The following is a 6,397-nucleotide window of genomic DNA, read 5'->3' on the forward strand; positions in this document are numbered from 1 at the left end:
CACTTGCCCCGGTTACAGCTCTGCACTTCTCCAAACTGAATGCCTAATAGCACCACATTGCGACTGGCAATGCGCACACAGCCTTTCACTCTTCCTAATAAGCAGGTTAGCATGTTTGCTAGCCTCAAGCTAATCCCAGCTCATGTAAGCTAATGCATGCCTTGAGAAGTTGGCAGAGCTCGGTGCCCCAAGACATCTCCATCAATGGCAGTGAAGGTGGAAGATGGCTGCGGTCTGGGGAAGGATGCGTCAGACTCCAGCTCTGGGAGAGGGAAGAAGAAGGGCTCCAGAGTGGATGTACTGTGTTCTCTGAGTACTACGTGGAGAATAAAAACTCCAGAAGAGAAGGGGAAGAAATAAAGGGATTCACAGAATCACAGAATGGCAAGGGTCTTGGGACATCATCCAGTCCAACCCTCCTGCTAAAGCAGGTTCACCTAGAGCATGTTGCACAGGACATCGTCCAGGCGGGCTTTGAATATCTCCAGAGAAGAAGACTCCACAACCCCCTGGGCAGCTTGTGCCAGTGCTCTGTCACCCTCAGATCTGATTCAAGATGAAGCAGATCAATACACGTAAAAAGGAAGGATCTGGAAAGAGAATGGTATGGTGGAAGAACAAAAACAGTGGTTCAAGTAGAAGTGAAGGACCTGATGTGAGATCAAGTATAAAGTGTCTCAGTAGAGCAACACAGAAGAAGGACTAACACAGGAAATACAGGCAGGAAAAAACACAAAGAATGGAAAAAATACAAAGTGTTATTAACCTAAAGAGGATGAAGGAGGGCATGGCACAGACCCTCTGTGCCTCAGTCTGTGACCTACTAAAGTTAATAGCAAAAGCATACTTAGATTGAGTTTGGACCCAGGCATCCCCTCCGACAAATAAATTTGCAGTCATGAGGATGCTGCTCATCGCATTCTGGTAAGGAAGCGTGCTGTGCTGTGGAAACAGCAGCTGCGGAACATCGTTTTTCCATTCTGGCTTAGCTGGAAAACTATTGCCAGGCTGAAGTCGCTGGCTGAATGACTTTGATGTATATTCAAGAATTAAACAAAATTACTTACAAGCCGATTGGAAACAAAAGTGACCTCCTTGCAAGACAACTGAGATCTCAAAAGATTGGTGTTTGTGAGGAGCATTAGAGGCTGGGCATGGCACTGCTTTTTTGTAGAGAGACAACAGATTGCAAAGGGAGGAAGAGTTCTTCCTAGAAAATTGTGGCTTTACATGAGCTGTCTTTGATGCACAGCTACAGAATTAGCATTTCATAGGAATTGGCAATGCAACCCTTATCTTTGGAAGTACTTCCAAGGAGGCTTAAGGACTTTATGATTTATTATTTGTGGACTTCATACAGTATTTATTCCAAAAGTGCAACTTCTTTGTTCTGTGTAATTCTGAACCATCATCTTCCAATTCCTGATATCTCTGCAAATATTTATTTAGTAAGATTTTATTTCATTGATGTGACTTTTGGTCACTGGTGCTACCATGTCCTTGGTTTGACTAAATTCTTTCCATTTCCCATGGTCTTTGATATGTAGCTCTTGTTCTTCGACATCTGTTTTTTTCCTCTACCTTATCTTTATTAATTGCTTCAGAGATCAGACATCATTTGTGTCCATTTCAGTACTTTGAGTGAAATACTGGCAAATCAATCCCTTACCTCACAAACTGCTCTGTCCTACCCAGGTAAAGTAGATCCAGCCTGATCTCCATGCATTGCTAGCAACATTTCATGCACTCATTTCTTGAAGGCTATAGAGAAAGTTGTTGCTATTCTATTTCGTGAGCACATCACTTCAGCTGGAAAAAGTCGATCTTTCTTTTTTTTTTTTTTTCTAGCCTGCTTCTAGCAGTAAAGATGATTTAGCACAGATCCACAGTGGCCTATGTGTGTTTGCCAACAGGGACCCATGTGTCAGTTCTATTCTTACCAGACCTGTCAGAAGTTCGTAACCAAAGAACTTTCTCCATATCGTACTTAGTTGTGTATGATCATTTTACGGTTATTTGTTTCCTTGAGTCTAGAGGGGGTTAATTTTTTTCCCAGTGGTGATTCCAGACCATTTTTATACCTAAATGCTTCCTGTGGATTACGTTATGCATGCTCACTTCAAAGTCATACGTGGCATGATCTGCTTATCTTCGGGTCCTCTGTATCGTCCATGCTAACCCCCAGACAAACAGATTTATGGCTGCATCTGGCAGCCACGAGAGTTCCCTTCGGTGCTTCAGATGTTTCTTTCTGACATTTGGGTTGGAAGGCTGCACACAAATCTAAGTCGATTCTCGGTTTCCATGAGTTGCCTGATCTCCTCTATGAAAGCCATAATTATATTTTAATGATTTAATAATGTTCTCCACTTAGATAAATGTTTTAATGTCTGTATTTAGTGTTTGTTAAGGATGAGGCTCATTATCTTTGCAATATTATTACATTGTGGCATAGGAATGTGCAGTCATTCATACATTTTTTAAATCTATTGTATGACAATTCATACCAGTCATCCTGTAGCTCCACAGAACTACTGGGTAAGCTGGATTTGGCATCAGGTCCTTTACTTCTACCTCAACCACTGTTTTAATTCTTCCACCGTGCCATTCTCCTTCCAGATCCTTCCTTTTTACATCTATTGATCTGCAGCCCTACTTGCTGAAATTCTCTTTCAAAATTAGGCACTGATCTACAGCCAAAACTTTCATTGTCAATACAATGCCGTAGCTGAAACTGTATTTCAGGCCTTCTCTTGATCCTGTTTTTTCAGGATATTTATTAGTTCTTCCTCAAATTCAAATTTCCTAGCTTGCGGAAATAATTCTTCCCTCTACTGCCCAAATATATTTTATTCTTTACACAGAGTATGAATACATATGCCATTTGTAGACACTTCAAGATGGACAAAAAACCTCCTGTATTTGAAGTCTTTAGTTAATTAACTGTTCGTCTGTAAAACAGCCACAGTATTTTTATGATGGTTGTTATAGCGCATAGCCGGTGTATTTAGAAGAAGAGAACTAGTGGAATTTTTGGAAAAAAAAAAAAAATCAAACCAACCAAAATAAAAGCTTCACCTCCAAATTTTAAGAAAGAATATACAAATTATACCAAATTACCATTCTGCTCAGGTTAGTAGAAAATAGTCGAACAACGCTGACATTTTGTGACAGACATGGTCATCTTAAGATCTGTATCAAACAGGAGCCAAAGCCATAAAAACTGTTACCCTAAACAAAACTTATTACCCATGTTGACACTTTAGGCAAGATGGAGAAATCTTGGGCTGGACTGACTCAGGGTAAGAGGAACCACATCTTCTGAGGTTGCAGTAAAAATTTTCTTAATATTTTTCTTCCGGGGACCAGTGTGGCTCCTGTGGCCACAGAGCAGCTGTGCTACCGCCGGCTGTGCTCTGGGGAGGGAAGAGCTACGCTTTCTGATCAGGGTCAAGATATCTTGATATCAGGGTTGGGAAATTTATTAACAGAGGATTTTAATGACGCTGTTTGTTACAACAGCGCACCCGCTTCTAAAACCCAGCAACGCTTCCGTTTTCATCTGACCATAAGCGTTTATGCATTTTAAATGTGAATATGAAATAAAACCAGTCGAACTCAAGAAATAGAAAACTCGTACTCGGTAATTAAAGTATTTTGAAGGCTGATTTTGTTCCAAGAGGAACTGTCAATGCCAGAAATTCATAGGTTTTTAGGGAACAAAACGATCAGCAGCATAACGCAAGCCACAGACTGTCAGCCAGTCAACTTCAACACCTTCTAAACATTTAGTTGAACAGGAACAAAAATCACAAGTCTTTTAAAGCCTAACTTATTTCATACATTTGTATAAACTAGCAAAGATGGGGTTTATTTAACTCTGACCTGTTATGTACAGGGTAGCACGTCACTGTTGCAAAATGCTAGCCAAAGCATGCGAGCTTACCGAGTTTTAACGTTACATCTATTTTTACAATGTTTTTTACATTTCTGTTTGAAGGGGAACCAAGGGAGATGGTACGGGCGGGTTGGGCAGGCACACAGGATAATTCACATGAGGCCAGAAAGATTTGTCCAAAGCCAGGCGAGCAGCACGCGGCAGAGTTATTCCTCTGTCACCGCCGTGCATGACTCCGTGGGCTTTGCGCTCACTCTCTTGCAGTAGCACTTGTCGCTAAGTGAGACTCAGTAATACTCTTTTCCCAGCTTTATATACTCGGAGCAGAAAATATCTGAGGTTTTACATCTGCTCAGTTCAATACAAAGGATTTAAAAGGGAGCAAACTGAAGAGACAGAATTCACGTGCGCTGTAGCAACTCGAGGACAATGAACCAATCTAACTTCGTGTTTGAACACGACCGGCGCTGTGCCGTTTACCAACAAATCCTTTTTACCGACGATGACCTTGCAACGAATGCTGCTGCGCTTAGCAACAAGTGGCGAACATCCTTCAGGAGAGGAAGATGGTGAATTGCTCTGCCCTGGCCAGCTCCCACTCCTGCACATACTGCACTCTGGCCTGCCTCAGTATTCCTGGCATGAAAAGCCTGTGAGATGCCCTCTGCTCGCTGTTTTGCACCATTGCACGGTGTCCCTGGCTGATGCTGGTAAATAAGTTCTGTACAGCAATCTAAAATTGGGTCCTTTTGGATAAAAGATGATACCAAGATACGGAATTATTCATTACAGAAGGAATGTCCTACCCATTACCATGTGAAACCGGCTGTAATTAAGCATCTGTGTGTGTGTTTATAAACAGATGCTCTCATCTAAATGCCTTAGAAATAAACAGCTTTGTTAAAAGGCTCTCTCCAATTACAGAAAGTTAAGTGAAGCTAAGATTCCGTGACGTAACAGCTCTCCTCCACAGGCTCATGTCCTCCCATACGTACCCTGTATCTGACTTTACCAAATTTCAGTGCTAGGAGAGGTTCCCAAATGCAAGCCAGTTTCCACGGTAGAATACTTGCAGAGCAATAAAGTGAAGTAAATTTTCCAGGTCTAGTCCCAGAAGCACATTAGGATTTCATGCTTCGAGAGACATTCTTGCCTTTATTTCATACCAAGGACCTCCGCAACATTCCTGTACCTGGTAACAAAAATTTCATAGTATTTCTGAATAGTCTGACTTCTGCTTTTCTATTTCCCTTGTATGGGAAGAAGAGTTTCCTGCTAGCTGCAAATTCATTGCATCATTCAAAAAGCACCAGGCAGCAGTTTTGAGTGCTATTTTAAATACATCTTTCCAAAATGCATTAGATTAAGGGAGGTTGCAGAGGAATATCTAGGATTTTTAGAACCATTTTTCATCATTTGTGAAACGCAAATGCATATTAAGCTAACATTGCAAGCATTTATTTTGTGTTTTTAAATGTACCTCAGTATCTTTCAAAAGTTAATGTGGCATGTAAAAATGTAAAAAAAAATAAGGGCAGTTTAATTGTACTTTAAAATCTGTGCTTTTACAACGCCCTTCCCTTTCCCTTCCTTGTAGAAGAATCCCCAAATCCGCATGGATTCAGATGGAAAGACAAAAACGTATTTTCTTCATGTAATGTGGATTATGTAAAGTAATTTATCAGGTGCCCTAATAACCATTCCTAGACACAGCTTGTCAACACAGCCCCAGTGCAAGCACTATCCGGTCATTATCTCCAAGTTCATTTAATTGTCCCAAATCAGGATGACAGATATCTTCATAAATGCACAATCACCGTTTCTCTTCCCACCCCCTGAATTTCTGTCAGTTCCAAGAAAACCAAAACCAGGAGGATTTCTTGTTCTACACTGGAAGGGCAACCTCTTCCCCCTCAGCTCTTTCTCCGCTTCTCCAAGGCAGCAGCATTTTCTACTTTGCTTTTACTTCACTGATATTTTTAACTCCAGTTCTGCTTCCGTACTGACAATTTCTGGTCTTTTCTTGGCCCAGAAACGTGTCGCGCAGGAGCGGCTGGTGAAGCAGGGCTGTCCCAGGAGCGGGCAGAGCGAGCTGCTGGGGATGTCCCAGCTTCAGCGCTTCGCTCTTCAATGCCTCTGTGGTCTAAATCCAACTTCGGACCAGCACGCTACCCGCTTGCTTTTTTTTTTTTATTTAAAACCCGCCCAAATCTGTTAACTTCTCAGTGAAACGGGACTGTAATTTGTGGAGTTTATTCATATTTCTCAGTGAAAACACCCATGCTCCCAGTGCTTGCCAAGGGACCACCGTGTGTCTCCCTCCCTGCCCCCTGGGTCTCTCTTCTCATTCCCTCAGCGATTTTGGGGGGATTTTTTCTGTCTCTTTTTACGGATTTGCCCCCAAGCCGTCCATCCCGGTTTCCACCCGCCTCCAGAGCTGTCCTGCCGGCTCCCAGGTGGCTTTCCCAGGGTTTATTTGTCTCTCTCCCGCGCGGCGTC

The sequence above is a fragment of the Egretta garzetta genome, unplaced genomic scaffold, assembly GCF_000687185.1.
Source record: "Egretta garzetta isolate BGI_Z169 unplaced genomic scaffold, ASM68718v1 scaffold1, whole genome shotgun sequence".
Lineage (NCBI taxonomy): Eukaryota > Metazoa > Chordata > Aves > Pelecaniformes > Ardeidae > Egretta > Egretta garzetta.